An 18,745-nucleotide genomic window follows, 5' to 3' on the forward strand; every position below is an offset into this window, starting at 1 on the left:
TTCTGCCCAATGTAACAGTCTATTGCCTTCCAAGGTTGAATACAAATCAGATCGGTCTATTCACCCAAGAGTTCCACTTTAAGGACTTTTTGTTTTCTAGTTCCAGTCAGATCCTGTGCAACAGCATCATTGTTAACTCACCACTTGGTCACTTCACATTCACAGGGTCACAAAGTTGGCAGGTCTAAGTCTTTCCTCCCACACCAATGAAAAAAATCAGTGACAGAAAATGCCCTAAAGCGCCTCTGCTGCCTTGCACAACAGCCTGGGGGAACACACGAGGGGAAGTGCTTTCCTCTCTCCTCCTGACACCGGGTAACATTTCTGTCTGTCCTTGAGATCCTGCCACAGGGACAAGGCTTGAGGATGCAAATGACATGTTAAGGCTTCATTGGTTTGCACGTTCCTTTACTCCTTCAATAGTGATAAGGGTGCGTGAGCATGAAATAATCCCGCTCTGACTTTCACACCGGAGGCAATTTTCAGGCTCATAAAAAAAAAACCCAACTTTCTTTCTAACCTGAGCAAGTTGAATCGAGTCGTTGCGAGATGATAAATCCAGAGCCCCGGGGAACGTCTCGGGCAGCTCCTTGGCCAGCTGTGGCTGGCAGGAGACCCAGCGAGGCAGGAGCTGCTCTGGGTTCTCTGCAGGGGAGATTAACTGGGAGAAGGGGGGAGTTTGTCTCTGATTTACAGGGAGCTTTGCCAGAGTGGAGCCTGTAGGTCACATGCTGGGGGGCTGTGACGGGCACACAGGCTCTGTGCTCTGGAACAGCTCTGAGTCAAACCCAGGCAGGAGCCTCGTCAGTGTGACACCCCCAGGGGACGCCCTCACTGGGGGAAGCCTCCTTGGCTTCAGCCCCTCCTGGGACTGACCTTGGACCTTTCAGCCCCCCTGTTCCACACCAGGAGCTTCCTGCAGTGAGTCTACCTGAATCGGACACCTGGGAAAGCCTCACTCCCCCGAAGGGGAGTCCTGCACCCCCAACTTCCACAGTCCCCAGTGACTCTCAGCCAGCGCTGTACAACAGAAGGTTTGTTAGGGGTCTGGGATCCAGCTTGGGAAAGTTCTGTGTTCGCACAGGAAGCAGGAAGATTCAGCAATGTCCATCTTGGGCAGACCCCGAACTCAGAGCCTGGGCTCTCCCGTCGAGTCCCCAAACCCAGCAGACTCCTTGCTCCCAACAGCCCGACTCAGCCAGGCCCTTTGCCCCTCGTCTGTCCTCTGTCCTGTTTCCCTGGCAACCTGCTCAGCTGGCCTCCAGCTCGTTCTTTGTTCTCCGACTCCTCCCAGCCAGCTGGCCTCTTGCAGCAGGTGTGCCCCGGCCATTGGTTGCTAGGAGACAGAATTTGTGACCATTGTCTGGGCCCAGGCAGCCAGACAGCAGCCACACCTGCCCTTTGGGGGGTCTCTGCCAAGATTTAACCCCCTTGTCCCACCACCGAGATCAGTGGTCCTGAATCATGGCTGGGAGTGGGGCCGCAGCTAAGGGGGAAGGGACACAGACAGGGGTAAGGGGGCTGAGGCAGGGGCCAGAGCTGGGGCTGGAGCCAAGAGTGGAGCTTAGTGGCTCCTCCTCCCCACCCCCATGGCGGCTGGCCCGGGCCCAGTTGCATCCCCCTGAATGTTACTCCATTCCCCTGAGCTAGAACCTGAGACTCCTTCCCCTTCCCCAGGCTGTGGGCGGGGAGGCATTTCACAGAGCTCTTGGAGCTATAGCCCGTGGCTAAGGAGAGAGAAAAAGCCTCCCATCCCCCTCTGCTCTGGGGGCTGGGTTTCCTCCTGAAGCCTCTGCCTCCCACCTAGTGCCTATGGCTCATCCCTGACCCTTGCTGCTGCTCCTTGCTATAGACTGTGAGAGGAGCGGAGGCAGCGCAGGAGCCTTCTGGGGACGCAGATCTGAGGCTTTGGGAGAGACACATTGTCTGAGACGTCAGAGTGCTGCAAACCCTGCAGCCACCCCCTCACTCCGGGGCCTGTTCCAGCCCTGAGTCTGGGCTGCCGCGATCCCTCCCCCAGAGCAGGTCGCCCACAGATTACAGCCTGGAAATAGGGGTGTGAGACTAGCTCCTGCTTTCCCTGACAGGGCCTCCCCTAGACCAAGTGGCATCCCAGGCAAGACGTGTCTTCAGTGCCCCCCAGCCCCGCTCCATATGTTAAACCATTGAATACCTTATTTTTATTGCATTTGTAGCTCATTTCATGATTTCGATGCACAGTTTGGATGCAGGATTTTCTCTATCATATAAGACAATAAATGTTCATGCTAGGATGTGTAAATCTGTATTTATTCATGCCATATATAAGCAAATTAAAAAATCATTTCTTTTAAGCATATAGAAACTTTTAATTTTGACAGTAACTGAAATGTACTAACATCTAGAAATGGAACTGTCACTAGCACCGGGTGGGCCAGTATTAAATAGTGTTACAGTCGGAGACAGACAGCGTTAGGATGTTAACCCCAGGCCCTTTGTTCAAAGGTCGCTTCTCTCGCTTTTCCCCCATGAAGTGAAGCGCAGCATTTGAGAGATCCAGAGACTAGTTGATGATGTTTCCAAGGGCTAAAATAGCAAGCGATGTCTGTCTTGCATTGGCCATTGTTGACTGGAGAGATGGTTTATGGAGAATAAACTCCAAGGTGAGAAGCAGCAGCCCAAAAAAGGCCCCTGCAGGTGCTGAAGTAGCTCAGTTGGGAGAGCATTAGACTGAAGATCTAAAGGTCCCTGGTTCAATCACAGGCTGTTTCATCCCTCTTTCTGCAGTAGTCGGCTCTTTCCTGGAAGCACAGCACTGCCTTTACTCAATGCAAGTCCCTCATTTTGGGCTTCACTGCAGGAAAAGGCAGCATTGGCTTCTGCACCCAGTTGCCCCACCGGACCTTTCTTTCTTCTCTTGCTGCTTCTCAGCAAGGGGAAGAAAAAGAAGCTCCCCTTCAAGCTAGAGTCACAAAGGTGATGTAAGGACGACTTCCTGATCCCTGGCTCCAGTCCTCTGTTCTTCCAGCTGACCCATCAAAGAGCTGCTGCGAGTTTCTCCAGGTTCGCCCATCAGTGTGTGCCAGGGTGAGCACCACCAAAGTGCAGGGAATTTGAGGGCAGGGCAGGGCAGGGCAGTGTAATGGACTTTCTGTAGTGTAGTGGTTCTCACATTTGCCTAACCTGCATCAAGCAGGCTAGGCAGAACTGACACCATCATCTCTCAGGTGTTCCCTTTAAGCAGAGCACAACTTTGAAATACGGGCAGCATAGAACCAATATTCATAATGTCAACTACAAAAATGATACACATTTAGAGATAGCATCATTATAATCAGCCAATCAGAACCTCTCCATAGACCCCTTACACAACAACCTTTCTACAATATTGGCTGCAAATATAGAACAGCAGTCGCAACGGTGATCTATACAGTTACAGATTATGTCAGTAACGTCACAGGAGGTGACACAGCATCAGTGAGACTGATACTGGAATACTGCCTCCAGTTTTGGTGTCCTCGTTTGAAAAAGATGTTGTGAAATTAGAGTTTGGGACAGCAAAGAGCCACCAAATGTTCTGAGGGCTGGAGAAAAATGCCTTCTAGTGAGCTATTGAAAGAGCTCAACCTGTTTAGCTGATCAAAAGAAGATTGAAAGGTGACTTCACTGAAGTATTGAAGTGTCTTAATGGAGAGATAAGATTGGGTATTAAAGGGCTCTTGAATCGAGCAGAGAAAGGCATAACAATACCCAGTGGCTGGAAGGTGAAAAGAGACAAATTCATATTACAATTAAGGCTCAAATATTCAACAGTGAGGATGATTCACCACAGGAACAAGCTACCAAGGAAAGTGGTGGATTCTCCATCTCTTGATGTCATTTCATGAAGACTAGATGCCTTTCTGGAATGTGTTTGCCCAAAAGTAGCTCTTGTGTCCTACAGGAGGCCTGTGATATGCAGGGGGTCAGATTAGATGCTCTAATGGTCTCTTCTGGCCATAAAGTCGACTAATTTCTGAAAAACTGAGTGTAGCATTGGGAGCAGCGTCTGATGTTTCCCTGTCTAGCCGGCTTGCTGCCTAGAACGAACGCTCCTTGAGTGGGGTGATCCACAGGGAGTAGCTCAAACCTGCAAAGTGCCTGGCCAGGAGCAGGACATTGGCACAGCAAGGGAGGGGTGTGGCAGTGACATCACAAAGGCCTTTTGCAGGACCTCAGACTATTGGTCCAAGGTGGTGGGGAGGTGGTGACCTCACAGAGAGATGCTGACATCAGCCAGGCAGGGCAGGGGCGAGGGGCCAGGGGAACCTCAGAGACCCCTGTGGCTTTGCTTCAGCAAGTCTCCTTCTCCAGGTCTCTCTTTGAGGTCTGAGGGAGTATTCGGGTTCACGGACGTGAGCGCCAGGAGGAACCTCTTTCGAGTTTTCTCCTTCCCTTTTAGTGATTTTACTAGAAAACAGCCATCCCTGTTTAGAAGGTAAGAGCCTCCTCGAGGGAAGGGGTGTCATGGGATGTCACAGTTCGGATGCCGGTGGCACCCCACACTGTAAGGAAGTTCCCGCCCCCTGCTCTGTGTTCGCAGTGCCGGAGAGCAGCATTCCACGGCAGTGATTTGCTCCTGGCTGCCGGAGCAGAGCAGCAGGCTCAGCTGCCAAAACTTCCTGGAGCTCGGAAAGGGGAGGGGCCCAGCCTCTTTAGCAGGAATGCAGGGCAGGTGAGTTCACAGCGGGCATTGTGGGATACTGGCGGAGGCCAGTTATGGTGATTTAAAGACCAGCAGCATTTACACTGGCACTCTGTCACTGTAAGTTTGCTGCAAAAAGATTTAGGTCTCTCATCGAAGTGGTTTTCTTTTGTCACCAAAATAGGGCAGTTTTGTCACCAGACGTGGCATTGCAGTGTGTACACCAGCCACACCAAGCTGCCGACCGAGGGAGTGTTGTGTGTTCTTCACACACCTGAGCAATATATTTCTGCTGAAACAACTTTGTAGTGCAGACCTGGCCAAAGATTCACTCACACACACAGCTTGCAAGGAAAACGTCACCTGCTCCTCTGCTTTGCAGAATCCAAACACAAGGAAAGCGTGTCAGGTCCTGGTGGAGATGGCAGGGAGTCAGGTGTGGGCAGACACTATATCTTACACTCAGGCAGGCACCGTGGCTTAGCTGGCTAAAGCACCTGCCTTGTAAACAGGTGATCCTGGGTTCAACTCCCAGTGGTGGCTTTGGGGGCACCTGGTATTGGCTACTGTCAAAGGACAAGATTCAGAGCGAGATGGGCCTTTGGTCTAGCCTAGTGTGGTTTTTCTCATGGTTTAAATTACACTCATGGGCACTGATAATAGAGTTACTGAAAGTTTGGGAGTTAGGCGCTGGTAGATCAGTGGTCCAAGCCCCTTGTAGACACCCCCCTCCCTCTGGGACAGGGGCAGGTCTGAGCTCTCGCACCAACTGCTCATTGTGGCTGCCAGAACCTGTGAGTGGCTCATTTCGTTTGCACCCTGGGTTGAGTCCTGCTTTGTGCACCGTGTCTGAGAATGAAAATCCTAAACCCCCCTTTGAAATGACGAATGCAGCAGGACGTGTCATTGTCCCTGCCCCAAAGCAGACAGACCAATGGAGAAATGCCGTCGAGTCCAAGGTAATACTTCACTGCGGTTTTACCATTTCCACTTGCTAAATTCCCTCCTATCTGCCCAGCCCAGGTGTCCTCTGCCTCAGCTGCTGCTCCCGGCCTGCTCTAGAGTCAAATATGCAGGGCCCCCAGGGGAACAGAGGCTGGGACAGGGCAGCAGCCTGGGTTGGGCTGGGCAGATGCTGGGAGTTCTCGTTCCCTGAGAACTGGCCTGGCTCCCTTCCCAACAGCAAACAAATCAATTCCACGCCCCCTCCCCAGAAAAATCAGCCTGGAGCCAAGGGCAGCAGGGGACGATTCCCTCTAGTTCCCACCGAGGCAGGAGAGAACCCAGGGCCTTTCTAGCAGAGCTTATGGAACCGACGTGGGGAAACCAGCCTTTAATAACAGGCAGTTCACGTTTAAGCTCAGTGTTTTTAACAATTTTTACAACCTTAAATCACCCTTCAGTCGTGTCACTATCCATAACATTGCTTCAACCTTATAGGTTCCCAAGTGCAAAACTCAACATCTCTTCAAACACAAGAGAGTGCAGATCAGTCAGTGCTCAGAGTCATCCCACATAAACGAATCATGTTGTGGTACATATTGGCCTCATCATGTGGCCGTTGCCTTTCCCTCCGCTCTGTTAAAAGGTTTGGTATTTTGCACAGAAACTTTCTTCCCTCAGGAGAGACCTGGGAACCAAGGCTGCCAGACAAACACCTTTAAGAGGAGGCGTAACCTGTCAAAAAATGATCTCCCTCCTTCAGTTCAGTGACAGCCTGAAATGTTACTTATTCCGGCAGAGCCGGAGGATTGAAAGCAGCTACATCAAATCCCTGGTATCTGAAGAGTTGTTTAGTTTTACCCTTGGTAAACTAGAAGTCTAAAGGGAAGGAAGGTGGTGCCATATATAAAGAGTGAAACACAAAACAATCATAGTTATGCCCATAGTGACTGCAAAATATTTCTATATTCTTCTCATTAGCATCAGTGTATTATTTTCTCTGGCGTCTATACATTGATTATACCTTGACCAAGAAATTTGAATCTTGATAAAATAATCGACTACCCCTGGTTAAGGCAATGGACTCGATACCCACTCGGGTGTCCCTACACAGGTTCAGGTACTAACAACAGTGGCTGCCTTTTAGCAAGAGTTCCTGCCCATTTCCCTTCCGGATGGAGCATGATTAGAGTGTGTTTGTGGTTAAAGACATTGCTATAGATTGTTGTTCATTCCCCACACTGACAATTCAGACCGTCCAGTTCCTATTCAAATCTCCACCAGATCATGCCAATAGCCGGAGTCAGGATTTCTCTGGGGCGCTGAAATGTTTCAGGGGGTTGGTGCATGAACTCAGCCTTGCATCCATCCCTGATGTTTCATGGACTAACAGCAGCAGCGTAAAGAAAGAGCTGATCCAATATCTCACTGTCAGAGGTGAAGGTGGCCTCGTCCCGTCTGCATGACCATTGCCATTGCAGGAGAGAAGGTGTCAATGGAATCGAATGCGCTGGCTCAGACAAGAGACACAGGGAGGTTTTGCTGTTCATGGATCGGTGCAAAGGAAATTGTGTCTCTGTCTGAAATTGAGGAGGGAAATGAAACGTCCACATGGTGGCCCAATGCCCTAAGGAATGTGGGTGATGGACTACGGCTGGGAAATGATTTTACAGGATCAATGTATTGCCCTGATTAAAAGCTCTGGCTAAAAGGCAGCCACTGTTGTCAGTACCTGAACCTGCAGACTATATAGTAAAATTGGAGTTCTGCTTAGCTATACCTTAACCAATCATTTTACTGAAATGTAACTTACCAATCCTAACATGATTATCTAACCAGTTATACCCCACCACCTGAATTGCTTTACACCCAACAAATTAATTATACAGCAGACAGAAACAATCACAGAACCAGACAGAGATTATACAGACAAGCAATAGGAAAGTGGAGACTACAGTGATAGAACAAAGAAATGAGGATTTCAGACCCCAGCTATTGATAAGTGAGTTGTTGCCAGACGGGATGCTATCATGGTAGAGGTTGTGGATGCTGGTTGCTTAACTGTCTGGCCCCCAGGGCAGGATTTTGAGGGTCTCAGAATGCCAGCACCCATCTTTTGTTCGCTTAAAACGTGAGCAGGGAGATTCCAACACTGCAGAACTCATGGAACTCCAGGAAACGTGTAACTTTAGGTCCGGGTGAGTGTGCCTAAAAATCAGCTGTGCTGGAGAAGGTCTCTAGGAGTTGAAAGAGATGTGCCATCTTGCCTCCCTAAAGAGTGTCATCAAATATTAATGAAAACTAGGGTTGATAAGTCACATTCTTTGTAGCGTTAGGATTGTGGACTGGTCCAAAGTGCCAGTTTTAAGACTCTTTTTTCCTCTCTCTTGGGTGTTCTGGTTTCTGCATAGAGACGTGGTTTCAAATCCCACTCCTGACATGACCATTTTCTTTTATCTGGAGAAAATGGCCTCACTTCAATCTCCTTTGCAACAATAGGACACCATTTGTTTAGCTTTTCTATTCCAGTAGTTGTGAGAGAAGTTCCAAACTAGGGGAAAACAGGGCCTTTTCTCTCGACCGATCAATTTTTGTCTTCCTTCTTTCCAAGCCATTTTCTCAGATACAGCTGTATTTCCCACTTTTTTGTTCAGCGTTCTTTGCTTTTATGAAATTTTAGGGTCATCACTTAATTGCCACACAACTGTACTTATGCAGTGAAGTGAAACACAATATTTTTTGGATATTCTTGCAGAAGAGTTTTGCTTTCTGACCTGGAATTGAACAGGGGTTTTTATGGTGTTCATTGCCCTTGCAGATTCTCTGATGGCTAATATGGGCTGAGTGCCAAGAGAAGGTTTTCCCACACTCACGGCATTCGTAGGGCCTGTTCCCCGGTGTGGATTCTCTGATGTCTAGAAAGGTGTGAGCTGTTAGTGAAGTTTTTCCCACACTCACGGCATTCATAGGGCCTGTCCCCTGTGTGGCTCCTCTGATGTCTAGAAAGGCTTGATCTTTGAGCGAAGCTTTTCCCACACTCACGGAATTCATAGAGCCTCTCCCCTGTGTGGATTCTCTGATGGGTAAAAAGGGCCTGATCTGCGATTGAAGGTTTTCCCACACTCATGGCATTCATAGGGCCTCTCCCCTGTGTGAATTCTCTGATGAACAGAAAGGGTTGATCTTTGAGTGAAGGTTTTCCCACACTCACGGCATTTGTAGGGCCTGTCCCCTGTGTGGATTCTCCGATGTCTAGAAAGGGCTGATCTGTGAGTGAAGCTTTTCCCACACTCACGACATTCATAGGGCCTTTCCCCTGTGTGGATTCTCTGATGTTTAGAAAGGTCTGAGCTGCTAGTGAAGTTTTTCCCACACTCACAGCATTCATAGGGCCTGTCCCCTGTGTGGATTCTCTGATGTTTAGAAAGGTCTGATCTGCGATTGAAGGTTTTCCCACACTCAAGGCATTCGTAGGGCCTGTCCCCTGTGTGGATTATCTGATGTTTAGAAAGGTCTGATCTGCAATTGAAGGTTTTCCCACACTCACGGCATTCGTAGGGCCTGTCCCCTGTGTGGATTCTCTGATGAACAGAAAGGGCTGATCTGTGAGTGAAGCTTTTCCCACACTCACAGCATTCATAGGGCCTGTCCCCTGTGTGGATTCTCTGATGTCTAGAAAGGACTGATCTTTGAGTGAAGCTTTTCCCACACTTGTGCATGTATTTTTTCTCTTTCCAATGATGATTTCCTGCTTTGTTGTGGTTTCCTTGAGGTCCTTCTGAGTTCCCTGAGAGGAAATACATTTACCCATTTTCACCCCTGGCTGGTTTCCTTGTTCTCTCTCTGGTCTGTGCTGAATCTCACAGGATTTTTCCTCCTCATGACTCCTGGACACATGGCTTTTTGATCTTTGCAATAATGCTCTGTGTTTATCCACTTGCTGAACATTTTTCTGCTGAGAAATTCTGCTCCTCTTTCTCACATGCCATTGCATCACCTGCTGTGAAAAAGACAGAAACATCAAACAGGGATGAAAAGTGAAAAGCCAAAACAAACTAAGTGCTGGAGGAGGTCAAATAAAAATCACAAACTGAACTCCCCCGTACTCTTCCCCAAAACAGGAGAGAGGAGGGATCAATTTGGCTTTCAAATCCCATCCAAATACGCAGGGGGAAGGGAGGAAGCTACTGCTGGTGTCTGCTAGGATCTACGGGAAGCCATGAGCTATAGTTACCCTGAGGATATGACCCCTGCTGGCAACAATAATGAACTGAGACACCTCTCAAGGGCTTGGTAGGGCATCCCAGATGTTTCCTTCAGGCACTTTCACACTCAGAGTTGGTTTAATGTTTCCTCACCTCTGCAGGGAGATCTCAGGGTCTGTTTTCCCTCTGAACCCTGCAGGTCTGAGACCCACGGCTCTTCCCCTTGTTCCAGCTGGGAGATCACATCAGGTTTGGAAAATGGAAACCCTGCTCAGAAGAAAGAAAACAAAGGAGTTCCATTGATTTCATAAAACTTTCTCATAAAAAACATTCTATTAATTTAACTTTAATACTTAGCGTGACCCGGTGTGCCTGGGCTAGTCCTCACTGAAAATGCCAAGACCAGGGCAGGCTGAAAAAGGGAGAGCAGAGGCTCCCGAAACTGGTGGTTAACACGGAAGTTAAACTCACCAACCAGTCACCAACTGTGCTTCTGATCCCCCACACTGGTTATCGAGAAACTGAAAAAAGAAATCACACGGCCCCCTTTATTGCATTCCAGTTCTCTGGCTCCTAATCAGCACCTAGGTCCAGCACAGTGAGAGGTTATTTAAAAACTCTGCTCACATAAACAAAGTGTTCTTCTGACCCCAGAGTCAGTCACATTACCAGGTCAGTATAGGTTTGGATCTTACTCAAAATACTACCATGCCAGCCATTCGTTGGCATCTAAACTAAAGGTTTATAAGCAAGAAAGCATCTAAACTAAAGGTTTATTATAAAAGAAAGAAAAAGGGAGTTGTTAAATGGGAAAGCAGTCAGACACATTCAGAAATCTATACAGCTGGTTCTTAGCAGTATTGGTGAGTTTCTGGCTTGAATGGCTCTCTGGTAAACATCCACATTATTCACTCCTTTGTTCAAGCCTTCAGTTTGTAGAGAAGTTGCTCCACAGGTAGGAAGAGGCATTAAAGACAAAATGGAGATGATGCAGCTGCCCTTTATATTCCTTTTGCCAAGTGGCTTCTAATTCCTGTGTCCCAAACACAAGCTTCACAGCACATGGCATGGAAAAGCCTTGGAGTTCTCAGTACACAGTGTGATACAGCCTGGCCAGAGGGCAGCTGGAGAGGGTTAGAAGGGAGCCTTATTCCCTGTAGAAGGAAGAAAGTTTGCCATAGATGAACTAGAGCACCTGAAGCCAATTAGAGCACCTGCAGTCAGTCACCTGATAAAGACCCTTGCTCCAATCAGACAGGGAAGGAGCTGGAGCAGAGGGGATTGGTGTTGGAGCAGAGAACAGTTTGAAGGGAAGCAGAGGAAAGTTTGGAGAAGTACTGCAGTGGGCTAAGAAGTCCAAGACACTAGGTAAGGGGCACCTGGCTTGTACAGAGGGAGGGCAGGAAGCCCCCACAAACTGAAGGGTAGGAGCGGGAAGTAGCCCAGGGGAAGGAACCATCAGTTCAAGTGGTTCACCACTAATCCTCAGGGCCCCTGGGCTGGGACCTGGAGTAGAGGGCGGGCCCAGGTCCCTCCCTCTCCACTCCCCTCCTCAAGGACACCAGTGGGGTAATTAAAATACCGATTCAGAGGCAAGCAGTGGCGCCCTGAACCTTCTCCAAAGAAGAGAAAGCGCGAGACCCAGCATAACCGTACCGGCAATTTGCCACAGTATTTATAATAAAATAATATATAATATAAAGTGTCTCTCAATTCCATACAGTGTCACTTAATAAACCAGTGAATTCCCAGGACCGGTTCCTCAGCTGTTTGAAGATGCCCAACACCTTGCTTGTGAGGGACTAGAATACCCACATGTATGTTGGGAACACACAGACACTGTGCTAGTCTGTTCCCCTATGTTCACTCTTCTAGAAAATTATGATCAATTTTGTTCATAGTATGTGTCAGGGCTGAATCCCGACTCTGTCACTCCGAGTACAGAAAGCGGGGGCCCGACAGGATTCTACAAATTAATTTGTGCCACTCTAGGCTTGTATTAAAGCCCCAAAGTTACAGCTTTTCTCTGACCTTGGCTTGGTAAATGCTGCCACCACCCAAATGCAAAAAAACCCCAAACCCTTGGACCCAGGAAGGAGCACTTGAGAATTCTTCCCTCTGGGGCACCCTCAAGCCCTTTCACCTCCTCTCCGGGAAAGAGCTGAGAAAGAAAACAAAGGAAATTAGCTGTGGCTACCAGCTAATCAAACTTGCATCTGAAGAAGTGGGTATTCACACACGAAAGCTCATGCTGCAAAACATCTGTTAGTCTATAAGGTGCCACAGAATTCTTTGCAGCTAATCAAACAACACACACAAACCTCTTAGGACACCAAAAATCCAATCCTGTTCTTAAAAGAGGTAAATTTTATTAAAATTGAAAAGGAAAACAATACATCTGGAACTTAGGCTTTTGCTAGATCTTAAAAGAAATTTTTTGTAAGCACCCAAAATAGCTTTCTTGGGGGTTCAGCTTAAAGCTTACAAGCAAACAAAAGCATCTGGGACAGCACCGAGGAGATCCAAAAGCCAAAATAAAAAATAAACCTGATTGTGTCTGTCTAAATATTCCCTGTCCAAATCATTTCTTCTAGGTATGGAAGATGAATTTTCATACCTGCTTCAAGCCATACACAGCATTGCTACTCCGTGTCGCCTTCTCCGGAGAACAAGAGACAAAGGGAAAGTTACTTTCCCATTTAAAAAAGTTCTAGCCTTTCCATTGGCTCTTTTGGTCAGGTGCCCAATACTTTTTTTTTTTAAAAACCCTGTTGGCTTGTTAACCCTTTAGAGGTAAAGCAAGCAGAGAACTCGCACCAAAAGGGATTTTACAGCCAACTGGCTGGCTGGTTGTTTATAAAAGGGAGATCCCTCCCCTCCCCTTCATTTATCACTGTAGGGCTTGTGAGGTACCATTTGAAAAGACATAATCTACTGAATATCCTCCTGTTAAACTGTGTAGCAACATTGTATGGAAAGTGATGAGATTTTACGCTATGATATTACTGAAAAAGCTGCAACCCTAATCCTAAATTCCTCAGAGACAGCAAGGCAAACAGCTGGTCAAATAGCCATTCTCCACCAGGGGGAAGGTGTGAAGATGACATTTACATTCCATCACAGAGACACTTGAAGCTCGTATCTATGACAGCCTGTCACCATGACTCAGCTGAGAACTGAAGTGGTTTCTAGTACAAAGGACTGAATTATAAAAAGAGGTGAGGAAAATGCATGAGACACTCTCTCTCTCTCTCCCCCTTTTCCCTCTGCTCATGACAACTCCTGAAGAACTGAATGTGGGCGGCAGGGGCAGGTTAGGGGGAGTCCTGGCTGAAAGGAAAACCAGCCTGTCTCAGCAGATGGTGAGAGAAACATTTGTTTTAAATCCCTTTTAGCTTGTTAGGTTAAACATTAGTTTATGTTTTATCTTGCATTTCTTTCATAAACAATTCTGACTTTTATGCCTCATTACTTGTAGTCACTTCAAATCTTTTTTTTCAGTAGTTAATTTTATTTCCTTTTTTTTTTTTATCAAACCAGTGTGTTTGGATTAAAGTGTGTTGGAAACTCCATTTGGAAGGCTAGTGCATGTCATTTTCCACTGTTGAAACAACAGATTTCATATGAGCTCCCATTGTTCAGGAGTGTGCTGGACAGTGCAAGATGCACATTTCTGGGGGAAGTCTGGGAGCAGAGAATTTTCTGGGGTTCTCCTGTGGGGGACTGTAATTTGTGAGTCACGGACTAGCAGTACTCAATACTGTGTAGCTGGGAGCGAGTTACATGCTGGAGACTGCGTGTGAACTGCCCAGGAGTGGCTGCTCTCACAGTAGAGCAGTGTAAAAGGCACCCCAGCTTGGGGAACTGAGGGGACACAGCTGTTAACAGTCCAGATTGTACTGTGCTTAATGTCACAGACACTCAATTTCAAAGACTCTCCTAAAACACACAGAAAGTAAATCCACATCCCAGAAATCGAAGTCTCCCTGGCACTGCTTCTTGCTGACAGATGGGTCCAGAGACAGAGTCCTGGGAAAGGAGGAAACATAAGCGTGGGGTTCGGTGGAGAACAGGAAGGGCAGGGATATTATTGAATGCAGGATCTCAGCAGTGGTAGATGTCAGGATAACACATATTGCAGCCCATTGGCAAACATAATCCCAAATATACATATAAAACGTATGGTCTAAATTAGTGACTTCCATTGATTTATTACACGGGCAATAACACATTCTCTGTATTACTGTCTATCCCTTTTTAAATAATTCCTAACATCCTGTTTGCTTTTTTGAACTTCCGCTGCACACGGCTGGATGTCTTCAGAGAACTATCCACAATGACAAAAAGATCTTTTTCCTGATTAGCCTAATTTTGCCCCCATCATATTGTATGTATAGTTGGGGTTATTTTTTCCAATCTGCATTACTTTACATTTATACACATTTGTCATTTTGTTGCCCAGTCACTTAGTTTTGTGACATCTTTTTGAAGTTCTTCAGTTTGCTTTGGTCTTAACTATCTTGAGCAGTTTAGTATTGTGACGTTATTGATATAATCTGGGACCATACAGAACATGGTTGCAACCAAGGTCCTGTAGTGGCACCAAATCTTATGTAAAGGGGGTCATATAAGGTGTCCAAGACCAGGTTATGTGTTGCTGGTTATAATTATGGTGTCTATATGTATGTATCACTTTGTAGTTGAAGTTATGAGTATTGGCTCTATACTGTCTGTATTTCAAACTTATGCTGTGCTTCTGGGAGACAGCCCAGACAAGCTGGTGTTAGCTCTGCCTAGCCTGCTTGATGGCCCATTAAGGACCATCAGCTATTCAACTGACCCATTGAGAGAAGGCAGATATGCCTTGTAACTCAGCAAATTATGCAGGGGACTTGCCCATGTGACTCTAGACTCCATTTTGCTGTAATTTTCCACGAGTAAGAACAAAGAAGTGTTCTTACACCTGGAAAAGCCTATAAAAGGCTGATGCCTCATCTCCATCTTGTTTTCAATCCTGCTTCTTACCTTTGGAGGAACTTTGCTACAAACTGAAGCTCTGCACAAAGGACTGACTGACCCATCCCAGCGGGGGATGTACTCCAGAGTCTTGATTTGAACCTGCAGTTTACTCCATCACTGCTACAAGCCTGAACTAAGAACTTTGCCATTACTGCATGATAATTGATTCCATTTAACCAATTCTTAGCTCTCAGCTCTATCTTTTTCCTTTGATGAATAAACCTTTAGATTCTACAGGATTGGCAACAGCATGATTTGTGGGTAAGATCTGATGTGTATATTGACCTGGGTCTGGGCTTGATTCTTTGGGAACGAGAGAACCTTTTTCTTTTATTGGGGTGTTGGTTTTCATAACCATTCCTCCCCAGGACAAGTGCACTGGTGGTGATACTGGAAGACTGCAGTGTCTAAGGAAATTGCTTGTGTGACTTGTGGTTAGCCAGTGCGGTAAGATCAAAGTCCTCTTTGTCTGGCTGGTTTGGTTTGCACTTAGACGTGGAAAAATCCCAGCCTTGGACTGTAACTGCACTGTTTTAAGCGATTTTGTCACTCTCAGTTGGATCCCACCAGAACCGCATCGTCACAAATATCATCTGCAAACTTTGCCACCTCACTGTTTACCACTTTCTCCAGATCATTTATGAATACGTTGAATAGGATTGGTCCTAGGACTGACCCTTGGGGAACACCACTAGTTACTCCTCTCCATTCTGAAAATTTACCATTTATTCCTACCCTTTGTTCCCTGTCTTTTTACCAGTTCTCAATCCTTGAAAAGATCTTCCCTCTTATCCCATGATAACATAATTTATGTAAGAGCCTTTGGTGAGGGACCTTGTCAAAGGCCTTTCTGGGAAATCGATGAGTACACTATGTTCCACTGGGATCCCCCCATTACTCGGGGGGGAATGGGGAGGGGGTGGCACTAGGTGGCACTGTATATTAAAGAAAATTGTAAATCGAATGAAGTAAAAATCTTAAAATGAAACCAACATGTTCCATAGAATCTCTATGGATAGTTAATTCCATGCTCTAATAAGATTAACACAATAGGGATCTGATTATCGGACCAGCCTGTCAAAGACAGTTGATAGTGAGGATGAAATGCGAAGGGAGATTAGAGAGGCTATCAAAATAAAGAGACTCCATAATAGTGGGAGATTTCACTTATCCCCATATTGACTGTGGTACATGTCAACCTCAGCGGACAAAATTGCAGAGAGACAAAAATTTCTGGATACTTTTAAATGACTGTTTCTATGGAGCAGCTGGTACAAGAACCCGTCAATGGCGAGAATGCAAACTCTCGATTTAGTTGCTGATGTGGAGTGCAGGATCTAGTCCAAGGGGCTAACTTATAACAGGGACTTGCCGCTTTGGAAATAGTGACCAATTAATATAACTAACATTTAACATTCCTGTGGTGGGTAAGAACAGCTCAATCACACTTGGCAATTTAATTTCTAGGAAGGGGAAAACTATGCCAAAAATGATGGGGGTGTAGTTAAACAGAAATTAAAGGAAGGAACAATGACTAGAGTGTAAATCCCTGCATGCTGGCAATGGACACTTTTCAGAAAAACACAATATTAGTAGGCCCCCAACTTTAAATATATACCCCAAATTAAAAAACACAGCAAAAGGAACTAAAAAGAGTCACCGTGGCGCTTAACGACCATGTAAAAGATAGCAGTGGTTTAGGAGAGATAACAATGCATCTTTTTAAAAAGATGGAAGTCAAAATCCTAAGTGTTTAGGTTGGTACATAGAAAGGAGCATAAACACTACCAAATTAAGTGCCAAAAATGTAATAAGTAAAGCCAAAGAGGAGTTTGGCAAGAAGGGGCTAGCCAAAAACTCAAAAACAAAGGTAATAACAAAAGGCAGTCGAAGCCTGCTAAACAACCCGTTGGGCCACTGGAGGATTGATGATACAGAAAGGAGCCCTTAAAGACGATAAAAGTCCATTGTGTAGAAACTAAATGGATTCTTTGCTTCAGTCTTCATAGCTGAGGATGTTGGTGAGATTCCCAAACTTTTGTGGGTGACAAATCTGTGGAGGAACTGGCCACAGATTGAAATGTTCAATAGAGCAAGTTTGGAACTACTTGATAAACTTAAACTGTAACAAGGTCACCGCGGACTAGATGGTATTTACCTGTAAGAGATTGCTGGTAAGGGGAAACTCTCAAATGTGAAATTGGGGAGGAGACTATTAGCTATGGTTGTGTAACCTGTCTTTAAATTGGCTTCTTTGTACCCAATGACTGGAAGATTGCTAATGTAATACGCCGAAATATTTAAAAAAGGGCTTCTAGAGGCGATCCTGGCAGTTGCAGACTGGTAAGTCTAACGTTCTGATATACCAGGCAAATTAGTTGAAACAATTAGTAAAGGAATAAAATTGTCCAGGGACATAGAAGAACAAAAATTGTTGAGCAAATAGTCAATTATGGTTTCTGTAAAGGGAAATCATGTCTTACTAATCTATTAGTCTTAATTGTTCTTTAAGGGTTCTTCGTCAACAAACATGTGAGACAAGGGGTGGAAACCAGTGGACCATAGTGTACTTAGATTTCCAGAAAGCCTTTGACAAGGTCCCTCACCAAAGGCTCCTACGTAAATTAAGCTGTTCATGGGTTTAAAAGGGAAGGTCCTTTCATGGATTGAGAATGGTTAAAAGACAGGGAAACAAAGAGGTAGGAATTAATGGTAATTTCTCAGAATGGAGAGGGGGTGTTCCCCAAGGGTGTCAGTTCCTAGGACCAATCCTATTCAAATTTATTTCATAAATGATCTGGAGGAAGAGAAAGGGGTAAACAGGTGAAGGTGGCAAAGTTTGCAGATGATACTAAACTGCTCAAAGATAGTTAAGACCAAAGCAGATTGTGAAGAAGCTTCAAAAAGATCTCACAAAACTAATGTGATTTGGGCAACCAAATGGCAAATGAAAATTTATATGTGGATAAATGTAAGTTTAATGCATATTGGAAAAAAAATAACCCCAACTACACCATGATAATATGATGTGGGACTAATTTAGCTACAATGAGTTAGGAGGAAAAGACCTTGGAATTGTCATCGTGGATAGTATCTCTGAAAGATGTCAACGCAGTGTGCAGAGGGAGGTCAAAAAAGCAAACAGGATGTTAAGAATTCATTAAAAGAAGGGGATAGTGAAATAAGAGCCCTCGAGAATCTATTATTGCCCATTATATAATTCCATGGTACACCCACATCTCGAATACTGTGTACAGATGTGGTCCTCTCACCTCAAAAAAGATATTCTAGCACTAGAAAAGGTTCAGAAAAGGGCAACTAAAACGATTAGGGGTTTGGAGAGGGTCCCATACAAGGAAAGATTAAAGAGGCTAGGACTCTTCAGCTTGGAAGAGAGGAGACTAAGGGCTAGTCTACACTTACGAGCCGGGTCGACCCGGTGAGTTCGACTTCTCGGAGTTCGAACTATCGTGTCTAATCTGGACGCGATAGTTCGAACTCCGGAAGCGATAGTTCGAACTCCGGTACTCCACCACTGCAAAAGGCGGTGGCGGAGTTGACCTTGGAGCCACGGACTTCGATTCCGCGGCGTCTGGACGGGTGAGTAGTTCGAACTAGGGTACTTCGAATTCAGCTACGCTATTCACGTAGCTGAATTTGCGTACCCTAGTTCGACCCCGCTACTTAGTGTGGACCAGCCCTAAGGGGGGATATGATAGAGGTCTATAAAATCATGAGTGATGTTGAGAAAGTCGATAAGGAAAAGTTATTTACTTATTCCCATAATACAAGAACTAGGAGTCACCATATGAAATGAACAGGCAGCAGGTTTAAAACAAATAAAAGGAAGTTCTTCTTCACACAGCACACAGTCAACTTGTGGAACTCCTTACCTGAGGAGGTTGTGAAGGCTAAG

The 18,745-nt window shown here is 45.9% G+C and overlaps 1 pseudogene; it reads right to left on the reverse strand.

The window, feature by feature from the left end:
* Positions 1 to 9,117, reverse strand: part of LOC123358289 — an 83,805-nt pseudogene extending 74,688 nt beyond the window's left edge.
* Positions 9,118 to 18,745: the final 9,628 nt, after the last annotated feature.

The sequence above is a fragment of the Mauremys mutica genome, unplaced genomic scaffold (assembly GCF_020497125.1).
Source record: "Mauremys mutica isolate MM-2020 ecotype Southern unplaced genomic scaffold, ASM2049712v1 Super-Scaffold_100036, whole genome shotgun sequence".
NCBI classification, from domain to species: Eukaryota; Metazoa; Chordata; order Testudines; family Geoemydidae; genus Mauremys; species Mauremys mutica.